This window comes from Sorex araneus, chromosome 4 (genome assembly GCF_027595985.1).
Source record: "Sorex araneus isolate mSorAra2 chromosome 4, mSorAra2.pri, whole genome shotgun sequence".
Classification (NCBI taxonomy): domain Eukaryota; kingdom Metazoa; phylum Chordata; class Mammalia; order Eulipotyphla; family Soricidae; genus Sorex; species Sorex araneus.
Window position 1 is genome coordinate 9,691,551 of NC_073305.1, and position 17,041 is coordinate 9,708,591.

Here is a 17,041-nt window from a genome sequence, read left to right on the forward strand (position 1 = left end):
AGGGCGAGGGGACGGGCTGCAGGCTGGGAGAAATCAGGGCGTTGAAGCACATGCTAGGCTTAATAGTGAGAAAACGTAGAAAACGTGTGAGCCTACGGGTCATTGCTGGGGAGACGCGGGCGGCAAGTAAGCACCAGGGAAGATGCCCAGGGCAGGGAGGCGAGTGCAGAGCGCCCGGAGCCCAACCCTGGGCGCACGAAATCCCAGTTCCGGTCTCTGGCACCGCTTTCTCCCTCACCCCGGGGCACCAAGCTAGGAGTGACCCTGAGCATCACTAAACGTGACCTCCAAAAAAAAAAAGGAGAGAGAAAAGAACAGACTTCCAACATTATTACCCACTGGGGAATTTCAGAGCACAGAGCTACAAACACATTAACATGGCTAAAAATAAAGAAACTCGGAGCACTGGGATCTGACAAGGACAAAGAACAACTGGAAGTCTCAAACACAGCTGGGGGGCAGACAGCGCCGCAGGCACCCTGGAAAACGGCCTGGCACTTTTTTGGCACAGGCTCCCCGGGTGAAACCGTGCCGTTGTCACGCCGGATGTTTTCCTAGAAAGCTCTAGAAAAAGGGACCCGGGTTCATGCAAAACCCTCGGCCCGCGATCATCCACGGCAGCTTGATTTGCGAGCAGCAGGCCCTGGGGACGGCCCAGGAGTCCCTCCGCAGGCACACGCGCCCGGAAACGTGCCGCAACTGTGACATGGAATACGACGGAACAGTGAAAAAGGGTGGAGATGGATTGCGCTTTCTCCGGGGAACCGTGCTGAGCTCACACGCCGGGAAAGCAGGCTCCGGATCCAAGTGCTCGAGGGCTGCTCTTCTGCAATACCCCGTCGTCAGAGACATAATTATAGTGACGGAACGCAGATCCGCGGTTGCTAGGAGAGAGCGCGGGGAAGGGCATGACTCGAAAGCGTTACCCCGAAGGAATGTGTGATGTGTGGCCATCGGAGCAGTTCTAGATGGTGAGGGTCACAGGACCGACTCACGCGAGAACATGTCGCAGCCCTGGCCCGGGGAAACAGCACCCGAAGGATCCTCGCCTGGGAGAGCAGGAGGGAAGCCCGAATAAGGGCTGGTTTTGAGTGAGGAGTCTCGCCACCACGCCGGGTTCCTGGGTTGACGGTGCAGGCGGGTTATGTAAGATGTTGTCACGGGGACGCTGGGGGAAAGGTCCCCGGGAACTCTCTGTACTATTTTTACAACTTCGGGTGAGTCTTAAACTATTTCATAATTTAAAAAAAAATCTTTAAAACCAGCAACGCTTTGGTTCTCCTTGATTTGTTTTCTTAAAAAGTAATAGGACGGCGGTGGAGGGGTGGGGGGATAGGGAGCCCCGGGGGTGACAGGTAATTCCTGGATGAGACAGAGTGTTTCTGGAAACACCCAGCAGGGTCTGAAATACACTGGAGGCGTCAGGAGGGACCGGGCTGGGCACGAAGGACTTGGAGAGACGTTTCTCCCACAAACACATGCCAACGGCCAAACACAGACCACAAGACCGCCATGCTCCCAAACCACTGAGGGACCCGCAGGGGCGCGGCTGCAGCCAGAACACCCCCCACCCCACCCCACCCCACCCCACCCCGAGCCCCAGCACGCGTGGAGGAGGCAGGAGCAGGGGCCCGGGAGTAGCTGTACCTCCTGCGGGCGCACACCGGGGGCTGGAAGGTCAGGTGAGCGGTGCCGGCCGCATGAGCCACCGCGAGCCCACGTGGACACTTGCCCCGGGTGATGTAGACCGGAGCCGGGCACGCGCACGCACACGCACACACGTGCCGTGGGACATTACTCAGCCCTTACTAATTCTTCTCCTGTTGGGCCACGCCCGACAGTGCTCAGGGCTTACCCCTGACGGGCTTGGGGCCCCGGCACCAGGGGCTGAACACCCACGAGCAGAGCACCCACGTGCTGCGTCTCTCGCCCATTGCTCACCCTGCTAAGGGTGGCAGCGGGACTCCTGCTCCCCCGGAAAGGAGGAAGCGCCCCTCTCCCGCCCACACGCCCTCCTGACCTCAGGCAGCGGGGAAGCCGAGGCCGCTTTCTAGAATGTTCTCTGGCCCCCATGCTCAGCATTGCTGTGTCAGAGAGACGTTGTGGAGTGCTCCGCCGCCGGCTCTGACAGTTCCCAAAGGCCTGCTAGAAATGGGCTCAGAGAGGCAAAGCAAGCGGCCTCGGGTCACACAGTCCCTCTCAGAACTGCTGACCAGGCAGGGGCTGGGGGCCCTGGGAATGGGGGTTTTACATGATCCCCTCCCAGGACCCCCTCATTCAGGCGGCAGGTCGGATGGCTGGTCAGAACGGCTCCTGACCCCTGACCCTTGACCTCTAGCTCTGCACCCCTCCTCCCCACATCCTCTTAGCGGCTCCATTTCCGGTCCAGAGGCCGTGGGGCTCCAGTAAGACCCCGAAGCTTCCAGGCCACAGGGGTTGTGTGGTGCCAGGACTTGGGGACTGGATTTTGGGGCCACGCCAGCTGTGTGGCCCCAGGGGCCCTGCCTGCCGCCAAGCCTGTGCCAGCTCCTGTGCGGATGGACGCAAGGCCGACCCAGCCCCCGGGGGACAGTGCAAGAGCCCGCTGGGGGGGCTGGGCTGGGCGCAGGGGGCAGCACACGCCCTCGTGCACGAGCACCTGGGCTAGAGTCCCAGCAGCCCCCGGCCCGTGTCAGTCCCTTCTCAAACAATCCCACCCGAGGGCTGCTAAGCACTCAGAAACTCTCCTGATCAGTGCTCAGTAAAGGACTCTCGGAAAGTGCTCTTGAAGCACGCCCGGCGCCGGCACTGCTGCTCCTAGGCAGGCCAGGAGGGCTGACTCGGGAGACCCCCCCCATCCCGGCTGGCGGGTGGGTGCAGGGCTGGAGTGTGGGCACCAAGCATACTGGCTGCCCTACACCAGGTCTTCAGCTGCCCCAGGATCCTGCAACTGCCCCCTTCGCACACATGGTCAGAGAGGAGCAAACTCCTTTGGGGAGGAAACTGAGGTCGGGGGAGAGACTCCATCTTCAGTGCTCAGGGAAGCCAGGATCCGCCACTTACATCTGAGTGCTTCTGCGCCACCTCCGGGAACCCAGCTGCACTGCTGCCCCCGCCCCCCCCCTACCCGCCACAGAGCAGAGCTTCCACCTCAGGGGTCTCTGGGCAGGGGGACCCCCCCAGGGCCAATGTCCTCGGAAGGGGCCAGAGTCACTTCTGCTGGGCTCCCTGCCTCGCACCTCGGGGGCCCTGGTGGGGGCAGGGAGATGAGGGGCCTGCCTGCACCTCCCTGGGGGGGGGGTCCCAGGTGGCACTGGGCGTGGCACCCACCCACAGGGCAGTCTCCTGGTTCCAGATCAGGGGAGGTTAAAAACATCAATCACACAAACTGACTTTCGCTGATCCAGTTTTCGGATCATCCCGTCTGCCGGTCCTTCCTGTTTTGTTGGACCTGAATGTGAAATGAATCCTTGATCTGCGGGTTGTGGGGGGGATTGGTGCGGGGAGCATCGGATGCCTGAGACAGCTCTGTTATAAACAACTGGGTAAATCACAGTGTCTCCATAACAATAATGAACAAAGAGGAGCTGGAGCAATAGCACAGCGGGGAGGGCGTTTGTCTTGCACTTGGCTGGCTGGCCTGGGTCTGATCCCTGGCATCCTGTCTGGTCCCCCAAGCACCCTCAGGAGTGATTCCTGAGTGCGCAGCCAGAGGAACCCCTGAGCATTGCTGGGTGCGGCCAAGAAACAAGGAATGAATAAATTTTAAAAAAGAAATCGGGAGCCGGGTTTATTTATTTATTTATTTATTTATTTTTATTTTTTGCTTTTTGGGTCACACCCAGCGATGCTCAGGGGTTACTCCTGGCTTTGCACTCAGGAATTACTCCTGGCGGTGCTTGGGGGACCATATGGGATGCCGGGGATCGAACCCGGGTCGGCCGCTTGCAAGGCGAACGCCCTACCCGCTGTGTTATTGCTCTGGCCCCCGGGAGCCGGGTTTAAAGCTGACCGACCCGTCTTGCAGTGGTGGTGGTGGTGGGGGTTTCAGGAAGGCCGGGGGTCCGGATGCCCTAATGGGAACAGATGCATCAACGTAAGAACCGTCGCCAAGGCTGGAGTGACCGTCTGGATACCTGGACGGCCAGACCGAGCCGGACACATCGTGAGCAAGGGGCCCGGGCAGAGGCCCCAGAACACTGACCCAAGGGCCAAATCTATGTTTTATTCTGCCTCACAGGTGCGGAGCACTGTGCGGGGAGCACCAACCTGGCACACAGCTCACCCACCCAGGCTGAATCCCAGCCCCCCGTAGGGCCCACCGAGCCTGCCAGGGGTGATCCCTCAGCACTGCCGGGGGTGGCCCAGAAACAAAACCAAAGAAGGGGGAGAGGCAACATTCTTTTTCTGGGGGGTGGGTGAGCCCCTCCTGGCGTCAGGGCTCAGAGACCACCTGGGCGGTCCCTGGCAGGGCTGGGCCGGGGTGTGAGGTGCTGGGAGGGACCCAGGTGAGGCACATTCTCGGCCACCTGAGCTGCACCCCTCAGGCCCCCAAAAGGGGAAGTTTTCATGTTGGCATTTGAAAATTGGGAGATTTTACTCTGGGGAGTCTCGATTCCCCAAAGGCCACAGGCCTCGGCAACCCTGGGTCCTCGTTCCCGGTTATCCTGGCCGGGAGGACAGACCGCAGAGCCTCCACTTTTCTTGTCCCCGGTGCTGTGAACAGGACCCGTGGGCCCTGCAGTTGGCAAATCCGGGCCAGTAGGAGGCACTGGGGAATAATCACCCACAGGAATGATTCGTAACAAACACAGTTTGGGAAGGGCTGGAGTGATATCACAGCGGGGAGGGCGTTCGCCTTGCACGCGGCCAACCCAGGTTCAATTCCTCCGCCCCTCTCGGAGAGCCCGGCAAGCTACCGAGAGTATGGAGCCTGCATGGCAGAGCCTGGCAAGCTACCTGTGGCATATTCGATATGCAAAAACAGTAACAACAAGTCTCACCATGGAGACGTTACTGGTGCCCGCTTGAGCAAATCGATGATTGATGGGATGACAGTGACCGTGACAGTGACGGTTTGGGAAGACAACTGGGGGGAGTATTGATATAAAAGCCTTGGAAAGTGTTCTGTTGTCGTGTATATGTTGGAGCGAGGGGTGTGACCTGGAAGGCTTCCCGGAGGAGGTGGCACCTGAGCAGGGTCTCAGGAGATGGGAAGGATTTGTAAACACTCATCCTTTAGACGCCAATGAGTTTGCTGCCCAGCTGCCTATCCGGACATTGAGATCCAGAGGGACATAGACACACGGAATTTTCCTGCCTGTGATTCTCTGCAAGGCACGATGCATCTCCTGGTTTGAAGGAGAGGAAGAGAAACCAGAGGCTTGGTTGGTGGTGACTCGAAGGACATGCAAAGCCACTTAACATACCTCTTAGAAGAAGGGCAACGTTCTATAGGAAGCTGGGGTGGGGGGACTGAAGGGAGGGAATGACGAAAGGGAGGGAGAGGGGGAGGAGGAAAAGGAGAAGGATGGGAGAGAAGGAGAAGAAGGAGGGGGAGGGGGAGGAGGAGGAGAGGGAGAAGGAGAAAAGAAAAAAGAGAAAGAAGAAAAGAGGAAGGAGAAGAAAAGAAAAAAAGAGGAAGAAGACCAAGACAAAGAAGAAGGAGAAAGAAAAGGAGAAGAAGGAGGAGGAGGAGGAAGAGGAGGAGGAGAAGGAGGAGGAGGAGGAGGAAAGAGAAGGGGAAGGGAGGAGGAGGAGGAGGAGGAAAGAGAAGGGGAAGGGAGGAGGAGGAGGAGGAGAGAAAGGAGAAGGACAAAAGAAAAAAGAGGAAGAAGAAAAGAAAAAAGAAGAAAAGAGAAAGAAGAAAAAGAGGAAGAAGACAAAGAAGAAGAGGAAGAAGAAGAAGATGAGGATGATGATGAGGAGGAGGAGGAGGAGGACCAAGAGGAAGAAGAAGAAGAAGAAGAAGAAGAAGAAGAAGAAGAAGAAGAAGAAGAAGAAGAAGAAGAAGGAGGAAGAGGAGGAGGAGGAGGAGGAGGAGGAGGAGGAGGAGGAGGAGGAGGAGGAGGAGAAGAAGAAGAAGAAGAAGAAGAAGAAGAAGAAGAAGAAGAAGAAGAAGAAGAAGAAGAAGAAGAGGAAGAAGAGGAAGAAGAGGAGGAGGAGGAGGAAGAGGAGGAAGAGGAGGAGGAGGAGGAAGGACCGGAAGAGAGGGGAGAAACGAAGAGAATCAAGCCTTAGTAGCATCAAGGCAGCGTGACCCCGACAGTGAACTGGCGCAGGGGACGCTCGGAGCGGGGACGGCTGGTGACGAGGGGAAAGAGCTGGGTGGGGGCAGCTGCTGGGCCCCGGGGAGCTGGACTCGAGCAGGGTAGGGTGGCGGGTCCAGGCTGGGGTCCGCAGAGGGGAAGGGATCTCCAGCAAGTCTCTCAGTCACCCCCCGGAGGCCGTGCCGTGCCGTGACCTCAGAGGTCAGCGGGGTCGGAGACCGGCAACTGCACCAGGGCTCCCTGGGAGAGCGGCGGCTCCTCGCGCCTGAGCTTTGCAGTCCAGACTCCCGGGCCTTCCGCCCCGGCCCACCTGCCCGCCAGAAGCCGTCGTGGAGAGAGACCTGAAGGTCACTGCGGCATCCGGAAAGCAAGCTGCGGGCGGGGGAGGAACACTCGAACCCTTTTCTCCAGCTACCAGACCGGCCTGGGCCCCGTCTGTGCTGGCGCCGTCTCAAGCCGCCTCTGCGCCGGCCACAGTTCAGACCCCACGTTCCAGGGGCCACTGCCCAGCGCTGGCCCCTCCCCTCCCCTGCACCTGCCAGTGGGCAGCGATGGCCCCGAGGGCAGGCGTCCCTGGCGGCCTGCAAAGGGCTGCCCGCCCAGCTGCGTCCGCGGGGGGCCAGCCTCCGGGGCTGGGGGGGGCCTGTTGGCTGCCCCCCTGCCGCCAGGGACCCCCGGGGCTGAGCCTGGGGCACCTCTGTGTCGCACTGCCACCTAGTGGCCACGAGGCGGGGCTCGGCGGGGGGTGAGCGCAGAGGTAAAGGGCCAGGGGCCACACCTGAGTCGGCGTCACCGGCAGCATCACCCCTGCGGTTGCCACCATCGCCTCGGTCACGGCCAGCACTGCCGCCAGCTGCAGCATCTTCCCCGTCGCCACCGTCGCGCCCTGTGGTCCGCCAGCGCCCCGTCATCCCGTCGACGACCTTCCTCATCCTCTTCATCGCTCGACAGCCCCACGGTCCTGGTGGCCAGCTCACTGCCACCGTCCCCCTCCCTGTCCTTGCTCGGTGCCGGCCGGCCAGTCCCCGCCCCCTCCCTGCCCCGTCCCTGCCGTCATCAGCCCCCCCACCCCCCCACCCCCCCCACCCCCCCACCCCCCCCACCCCCGGCTGGACCCCGGGGCACTTGAGAAACAGTGTGAAGATCAGCTGGACCGTGGCGGCCGCCCGTGCAGGGGCATGTGGACGCTCTCTGGAGGCCGGCCAGAGGGTCGCCCTAGTGATGGGAGATGTGCGGCCATAGTCCTCGGGGGCTGGGTGGGGGGGAGGCGCCTGCTGTGCCTCCCCTGACATGCCTTGCCCACGCGGTGCTCACGGCAGCTGGGACCCAGCCCCTCTTGGGCCCCACGCGCTACCCCCCTCCCGCCCCTTGAGTGGGAAGGACCAGGGGGCCCTGGCCGGTGGCCGGTGTCGCCCCCTCCCCTCCCCTCCCCTCTGCTGTGTTCTAGGGGCCGCCAGACCCCACGGCTCTGATAGAGCCTCTCGCCTCCCCGGCTGAGGCCCCCGAGACCCCACTCGCCCCCTCTCACCCGCCCCGTCCCCCTCTGCCCTGCCCCCCACACTTCTCCCCTGCCCACCCCGTGCCCAGCCACCCAGTCCTGCCCCCCTCCCCCCACCCCCCCTGCCTAGACACCCGCCCGTGCTCGGGCTCATTCCTGGCTCTGTGCTCAGGAGTACCCAACCCCCCCACACACCCGACAGGGCTCAGGCAACCATAGTGGAGGCCGGGAAACAAACCCAGGGTGGCCACGTGCGGGGCAAGTGCCCTCCCCACTGGACCGTGACACTGGCCCCAGGACCGATTGTTCAGGTACGACCAGAAGAAGCATTGACGGCACATTAATGAATAGCACAAAATCGGGGGCTGGAGAGGTGACCTAGTACAGCGGGGGGGGCACTCCCCTCGCACACGGCCAACCCCCGGGGGGGGCCCCCCGAGGGTGGGATCCCACACCCCGTAGGGTCCCCTGGGCCCCTCCAGGTTTGACCCCAGAGCACAGAGTCAGGAGTGAGCCCTGGGGCACAGCTGGGTGTGTGAACCCCCAAGCAAAACCCTCACACTGAACTCAGGGTCCTGGGGTTCGCGGTGAACTCCAGGGAGGGGCGGGGGTGGGGTGGGGGTGGTTGCCCTCGCAGGGCAGCAAGAGCATGGGCAAGAGGAGAACATTCCAGAAAGGCTGTCCAGTGGGCAGGCACAGAGCTGAGCAGGACGCCAGGAGTTCTGCCTCGCGGTTCTGACCTTGCCAGCCGAGCCCCCTCAAAGCCGTCCCTCCCAGCTGATGCTCCGGGGGGGGTCCTCAGTGAAGCAGGGGCGTCAGGCCAGAGAGCCGTGTCACCCCGCCGAATCGCTCCTCAGTGACGGGGCAGGAGTGTGTCTCTTCAGTGGCCGTCCCTGTGGGCCAGGCCCTCGGCGCCCTGCGAGGGGCACTGTGCCCGACAATAAAGCCCCCGCGAGAGAGACCGGCGCACAAGCAACCATGGCCCGGAGCCCCGAGCCCAGCGGCCCCTCGCCCGCCGTGCAGGCCCCTGCCTTTGGGGTGTCCGTGAGCCACCCTTCCCTGGGGCTCGGACCCCGTCGCCGCCCCTGTCTCGCCCTGAGACCCCGAGATTCCTACATCCCCGGGGATATGAAGCCCCCACACGGCCACGACTCCCGACCCCCGTCACCACCGCACCAGGCTCGAACCCCAGTGGGCCGGAGCAGCCGGGCTGGGAGCAGGAGGGCCGGGAGCGCGGAGCGGACGGAGCCTGACATCTGAAACGCCGATGGCCGCCCCGCGGCGCCCCCAGCAGTCTCCCTCGGGAAGGGGACCCAGGGACAGCGGGCCCGGCCAGCGCCAGCCTGGGGTTGCTCAGCTCTGGACGGAGGCGCGCGATGCCTCCCAGACCGCAGCGGGAGGCCCGGGAGGCGGGGCCGGGCCGGGCCGTCTGGGGGTTTTCCATGGCCGGTCCCTGTTTCGAGGTCAGGCCGCTCCCACGGGCCGCGGGGGGCGGCAACGCAGACCTGCTGGTGCCAATCCGGTGCCTCCTGGGAGACGGTGCCCCGCTTGTCTCTCTGGGGGGTCCCTCGGGAACTGTCCCCGTGACCCCCAGAGCATCACCCCCTGGATCTGTGGCCCCGACACCAGCCCCAGGCGGCTGCGGCGCAGTACACAACACACAGCCGGGCAGAAGAGGCGCAGGGGTGGGCTCGAGCCAATACACGGATCCTTAGAACCAGCACCGACTCTTCAAACTCTCCGAAGGCAGAGGGGGGTGGCCAAACGCGACGAAGGATGTCAGCCAGACACACAGACACACACTGATAGACACACACAGATATATAGACACACACAGACACACCCAGTGATATAGACACACACAGACACACACAGATATATATGTAGACACACACAGACACACCCAGACATATAGACACACACAGACACACATAGATATGTAGACACACACAGACACACCCAGACATATAGACACACACAGACACACACAGATATGTAGACACACACAGACACACCCAGTGATATAGACACACACAGACACACACAGATATAGATATATAGACATACAGACACAGACACGCACAGATATGTAGACACACAGAGATGCACACAATTACAGGTATATAGACACACACAGACACAGACACACACAGATATGTAGACATACACAGAGATACACATAATTACAGGTATAAAGACACAGACACAGACACACACAGATACACAAAGACTCACACAGACACACACAGATATATAGATACACACAGATACAAACAGATATACACAGATACAACAGACACACACAGATACACAGACACAGACACACAGATACACAAAGACTCACACAGACACACACAGATATGTAGATACTCACAGACACACACAGACACAAACAGACATACACAGACACAAACAGACATACACAGATATGACACACACAGAGATGTATAAACACACGAAACACACAGAGACACACAGAGGCACACACAGACATACAGAGATACACACGGATACATACGGTTGTATAGACACACACAAGTGCACACATCTAGACACACAGACATACAGAAAGACAGAGACGCACGGCGGATAGCATCGTTAATGTTGAAATGCTGAGCAAGGAAGGGACCGTTTCTAGTCAGCCTTGCATGGTGGCCCCAGCCAAGCAACAAGGCAAGAAATGAAAATGGAAAGAATCAAAATTGGAAAGGAACAGGAGAACATCATTTCAAATAACACTGTCTTACGGGAAAATCCAAATAATCTCTAAGACATTAGAAGGAACAAGCAAATTATATCCTAGAGGCTGAGTCTAATTAACATAGAAAAAGTTAACTGAATTTCAATATGCTAACAACAATTAGAAAATAAAAACCTTTCCATTTAATTTAAAATACCAAAAAATCATCAAGCAATTAGAAATACACGCAATGCTAGAAGTTACAAAACATTTCAGAAACATCAAAGATCTAACGGGTTTGAGCGCTCGACCCTGGCTCAGCCAAGTGGGGTCGGGAAGGCCGCGCTCTCCAAACCAAATTGCATTTTCAGCGCAGACCCACTTAAAAGGCTGGCAGGTATTAGTGAAGGAGCTGGCGTGCTCATTTGAAATTTTATTTGGACATTCCAGAGACAAAGAATGAGACAATAAAGCACAAATCTGGTGGGTCTGCAGCACCACACGTCAAGAGTTTTGCGATTGCACAATGAAGACAGTACGGTACAGCCTGATGCAAGAGTGAAGGAATGGAAACAGGAAGACACCAACACAGACTCAATAATCTCATTTGCAACAGCAGGGCAACTACAAAGCGGGGGAAAAAATTTACTAAAGAATGGGTTTTGCTCAAGAGATTCCCCACCCCCACACCCCTGTGGTGAACCTACCTCGGATCATCCACAAACGCAGAGTTTAGATGTCTCAGGGACCTAACGCAAAAGGATAAGTCTGCTGGAAATAGAGTGTCTTCATGAATAGGAAGATGCTTCTTTTGCGTTCACTTATGTTTTTACTATGGTTTAGGTGACACGATTACAGTCGTGTTAATAATGTTCATGGTTTTGATGAATAAAGTTACTGTCGATTCACCACCACCCAAGTGTCCCCAACCCGGGGTGGGAGGGGGGGTGCTGGTCAAGTCTCCACGCCCCAAAGCTCCAACAGCCTCATTCACACCCCCACAGCTGCCGCCGTGCCAACGGCCAGGTCCCGCTCCTCACTGCTGAGTGCCTCAGAGACGCCAAACTGCCAGGAGTTTCAGGAACACCGGGCATTTATTTTAGCTGAGAACTCTGGGGTCATCTCAGAGTCTGGGGGAATCCCTCGCCCGCTACCCCGTAGTTCTGGGAGCTCGGCAGCCACACCCTTGGCCCACACTGTGGCCATGTAAACTCACTGCCCATTTGAATATTTGGGATTTCCTGGAACAGGCAGTCATGAGACGACACCCCCAAACTCTGCAGTCCTGACATCCCAGTAGGCGCACGCCAGGTGAGATGGGAAAGAGTCCTAGACGCCAGCTAAGCTCAGTTAACAGAAACAACAAAGACAGTGACCCAGAAGACCCAGAAGGCTTAGTAATCCCTCAGACCAGGACTTCATGTCCCCATGGTAAGAAACAACAATTCTCAAAAAATTTCTTTTATGGATTTTTTTTTTTTGCTTTTTGGGTCTCACCCAGCGATGCACAGGGGTTACTCCTGGCTCTGCACTCAGGAGTTACTCCTGGCGGTGCTCAGGGGACTATATAGGATGCTGGGGATCGAACCCGGGTCGACCGCATGCAAGGCAAACGCCCTACCCGCTGTGCTATTGCTCCAGCCCCAGGATGTATTTTTTAAAGATAATTTCATTAGCCCTTTAGTTATAACGAGAAATATAAAATAATTTATTGGGGGCCTGATAAGGGAACAGGCTTGGGGGGGTGGGGGGAGGGGGTCCACGGTGGAGGGAAGGTCACGTTGGTGATGGGGTTGGGGCTGGATCATTGAGTGCCTGAATAAGTGCATCACGGACAACTTTGTGAACCGTGGTGCTTGAATAAAGTGGAAAAAATATAGAACAAAGTGTCCAGACCCTCCATCTCCTTACGACACTCAAGCGCATCTTTCCCATCTCCTACCCTCTCCCCCACTCACTGAGTAATCTCAAATTTGCAATCTAAAACCAAGGATGTGTCCAGATTTGCTGTTGTCTACAGTCTCGTTCCACGTCTCTCTTTTGCACAGATGAGTGAGTCCATCCGTTTGCTCTCCTCTGACCTCTTTCACGGAGCGTGATGCCCTCCAGTCCCATCCAAATGGCCGTGAACTGTGAGTCGATATCCTTTCTCACCGCTGTATAGTATTCCGTCATGCATCTGTGCCCTGACATCCCGAGTATTCGCCCAGCGTTGCACATCTGCTTGTTTCTGTGTCTTGGCTGTCCCGTGAACACCCGTGCGTGACTGTCCCTCTGAGACACTGCCTCTGTGTTCGCGGGCACGTGCCAAGCAGCAGGAGAGCTGGGTCATGTGGAAGCGCCATTCTGAAATCTGAAGGAAGTCTCCATTCGCGTTTCCTGAAGCCAGGTGACAGTCCCACCGCCTGCGGTGAAGGTCCCCTCTCACCACGTCCCCCGGCGCCATGACACTGGAGTCAGGCCTTGCCGACAGGTGTCATTCTCCCCCCGGTCATCTGGATGAGGCAGAGTTTCCTTTTCTTTTTTATTCAATTTCTTTTTGTCTTTTGAGCCACAGCCAACCACCACGCTCAGGGCTGACTCCTGGCCCTGCACTCAGGGGTCCCTCCTGGTGGGCTCAGGGGGCCAGAGACCGACCTCGTGCCCGGCAAGCTCCCTCTCCACTGCCCTATCTCTCCAGGCCCAGAGCAGAGTTTCCTTAGGCCTACTGAGAAGGCGGTGACCTCGCCTCTGGGGTGACTCCCTGGGGGATGTGCTCTCTTGGCCTGTGGGGCGGTTCTGGGGATCAAACTCAGGGCCTTACACCTGCAGGGCCGGCAGCCCAGTTCTGGGCTCTCCGGGCCCCCCACGGCCCCATCTCTGGGGTGGGAGTGACCCCAGAGCTGAAGGCTGAGGGACTGCCGCAAATCTTCCCCCCAAACTGGCACAGCTGGAGCGTGGGCAGGCCTGGTCACCAAGTCCCTGGAGGCCACACCCAGCCCGGCCAGGGGGTCACGGAGGCTGAGACCTCAGCAGCGTCAGCCCCGAACACTGGCAGACGCTTCCCCAGAAGTTCAGGCTCAGACAGGCCGACTGGGAAAGGGAACGATGGAAAAGACCTGGTCCTGGGGCAGTCCTGGGGGGCCGGCATCCACCCAGAGGGGGGCCGTGCACTGGGCATCCTGGACTCCACGGATGGCTCAGCCCACATGTGGTCAGCCTGTCTCAAAGGAGACGGTCTTGGCAGTGGATGAGAGACGTTCTAGCAAAATCCAGACCGGGGCCCATCCCTTCTGTCTTAATTGGGCTTCTTAGGGGATGAGTTAGTCATTAATCCCCTCCCCGAGACCCGGGGGCCTCTGGCTGCCTGGAAGGATGTCGGGGGTGTGTGTGGGGGCCGTGGGGGGGAGGATCATGGTTTCAGTCACTCGGCCCAAGCCCAGTGGCCATCGGGAAGTTGTGCAACTGGCACACGCCACGGCCGCTGGGTCCACGTGGCACCCCAGCCCCCGCGGCCTCCTCCCCTTCGCCAGCTTCCTGGTCCTCCGCTGCCCCTCTGGCCCACATGCACCCCGTCCCTTCCTGAACCCCCCCAGCACACCCTGGCCTGGCCTGCACGTGGCATCTACTCCACGTTTCGTTCTGACGTTGGTGCTTGGTCTCCACCACCCCTCTGTCCTGTTTAGCAACCAGCCCCCTGGCGATGCCAGGACGCCCAGGCCCCGGGGCCACTGTCCCAAACTCAACCCAAGATGTGTGTGCCTGGCTGGCCCCTGGCGCTTCCTAGGACGGACCGTGGAGGAATGGAAGCATGCACGACACATGCATGATGAGGAATGGGTGAATGAGGAATGAGAGCATGCATGCATGTATGAATGAGGAATGAGTGAACGAGGAAGGAGTGCATGCCTGAATGAATGAATGAATGAATGACGAGCTCCCCTCGGGGACCTGGCTGGGGCAGAGGGTGAGCGCAACCCAGCAGGCTTCTGCTTCCATCTCTGCCATCCTGGGGCGAGGTGACCCAGAGGACAGACCACGCTGCCCCCAAGATCCATCAGGAAGCGTGAGCAGGACCCTCGGGGGGGCTCACGGATGCCTGCACAGCCGGGGCCGGTGTGAACACACAGAGCTCGTGATGTCGTGGGACAGACGAAAGCAGGGGCCTCGGCTCCCCCTGGTCCCAGCATCGGGCGAGTTAGAGGGGCCTGGGAAGAGGGGGAAGGGGAGGGCTTCCGGGGATGTCAGACTAGGGCATCATCGGCCCAGCCCCGGTGATGCCGTCAGACTGGGCACCACTGGCCCAGCCCCGGTGATGCCATAAGATTGGGGGCACCATCAACCCAGCCCCAGTGATGCCATCAGATTGGGGCACCATCAACCCAGCCCCGGTGATGCCGTCAGACTGGGGCACCATTGGCCCAGCCCCAGTGATGCACACTCGTGCTTTCTGTGCACCGTGAGTTTCCCCGTGAGGCCTGGTTGCTCCCACACAGAGGAAGCCCCAAACCAGAAACCCCCCCCCCCGCCCCGCCAGCCCCACCAGGCGTCCGATGACCGCTGGAGCCATCTGTCTGCGGCCTTTGATCACAGACTTGTTTATGGAGCGAGGCCTGGGGAGGGCATTCCTGGGGCCAAGCGCTGATGAGGTCCCTGCAGGGGAAGCCCCTGGCCTTGGTGCGGGAACACAGTGTCCACAGCCGTGGGCGTCCCTGAGGCCTGGGCGGGCGAGGGACGTGGGGTTCATTGGCTGGGTTAAACGTGCCCTCTGGCTATAAGACCCATGCGGGGTCCTGGGGGCCAGGTCCACAACAAGGCTGATGTCCTCCAGGGAAGCCAGAGGCCAGGGGCACCCTCCTCCTCTCTCCGTCTCTCTCGGTCTCTCTCTCCCTCTGTCTCTCTCCCTTCCTCTGTCTCTGTCTCTCTCTCCCTCTCCTGTGTCGTCCAGAGGAACTCTGGATTTGCCCAGGTCCCTGTTCTCAAGCAGCTTTCTCAGTTTTTCCCCTTTGGCTCCTGTCGGGCCCATCGCAGTCCTGGGCCAGGCTCTGGGGCAGAGCACTGAGCACTGAGCAGGGCACCCCAAGAGAGCTCAGGCTCTGGGAGGAGACGAGCCGACTCCCCCAGTCCCTTTTCATCAAACCTTATAAAGAGTCGGCGACAGCCGAGGCTGGACACGGGTGCGAGGCCAGGAGGAAAGGCAGCAGGCCTAAGAGGGCATCGTGCCAAGGCAAACACACGGCCTGGGGCAGGCAGGGCAGAGGGACGAGGGCATTGTCGTGCCAGGGCCCCGGGGTCTGAGGAGCCCAGATGTGGTTCACAGGCCGCGGGGGCCGTGGGAAGGGGAGGCGGGGGCTGCCCGGGGCTCCCTCCACCTCTCAGCCTTTGGTGTCTTCATCAGACGCGGAGGCGAGTTTCAGCAGGGACGGTGGAAGGAGGTGACCCAGGGGCGGGGCGCTAGCTGCTCCCCGCGTGAACTCTAACCGCTCTCGGTACTGGAGATCACAGCGCCCCAAGTAAGTTTCCCCAAACACATCTTAGCAGGACTGGGGTCCTGGCGATTGGCTGAGATTCTGAAAGCAAACAAGTGATGGGGAGAGAGTGGGATGCCCTGCCCTCCCCAGCCCTGCCCTTCCCCGGGGTAACGGCCTGTCCTGAGCTTCCTTAGAGGTTCTGAACTCAGCTTTTCTCCTCTCTCCACTGTGACCGCCACCACCAGCACGACCACATTATCACCACCATCACCATCATCACCATCACCACCACCACCATCACCATCATCACCATCACCATCATATCACCATCACCATTACTACCATCACTATCATATCACCATCACCACCACTGTCATCACCATCCCTACCACCACCATCACCATCATATCACCACTACCACCACCATCACCACTACCACCATCACCATCACCACCACCATCACCACTACCACCACCACCATCACCACCACCACCATCATCATCATCATCATCATATCACCACCATCATCATTACCATCACCACCATCATCACCATCACATGATCACCACCACCACCACCATCATCATCATCACCATCACCACCACCACCATAATCACCCTCATATCACTATCATCACTACCACCATCACCACCACCACCACCATAACCATCAGCATCATCACCACCACCATCACCATCAGCACCATCAGCACCATCACATAATTACCACCACCACCACTGTCATAATCACCCTCCTATCATTATCACCACTACCACCATCAAATCATCACCATCACCACCACCACCATCATCACCAGCACCATTATCACCATCACATGATCACCATCACCACCACCATTACCTCTATCTCCATCACCGCCACCACCATCACCACCAACACCATCACCACCGGCACCATCACCACCATCACCATCACCACCACCATTATCTCCATCACCGCCACCACCATCACCACCAACACCATCACCACCATCACCATCACCACCACTATTATCTCCATCACCACCACCACCATCACCACCAACACCATCACCACCATCACCATCACCACCACCATTATCTCCATCACCGCCACCACCATCACCACCATTACCGTCACCGTCACCGTCACCGTCATCATCACTCTCGCTGAGTTGTGGTTACTT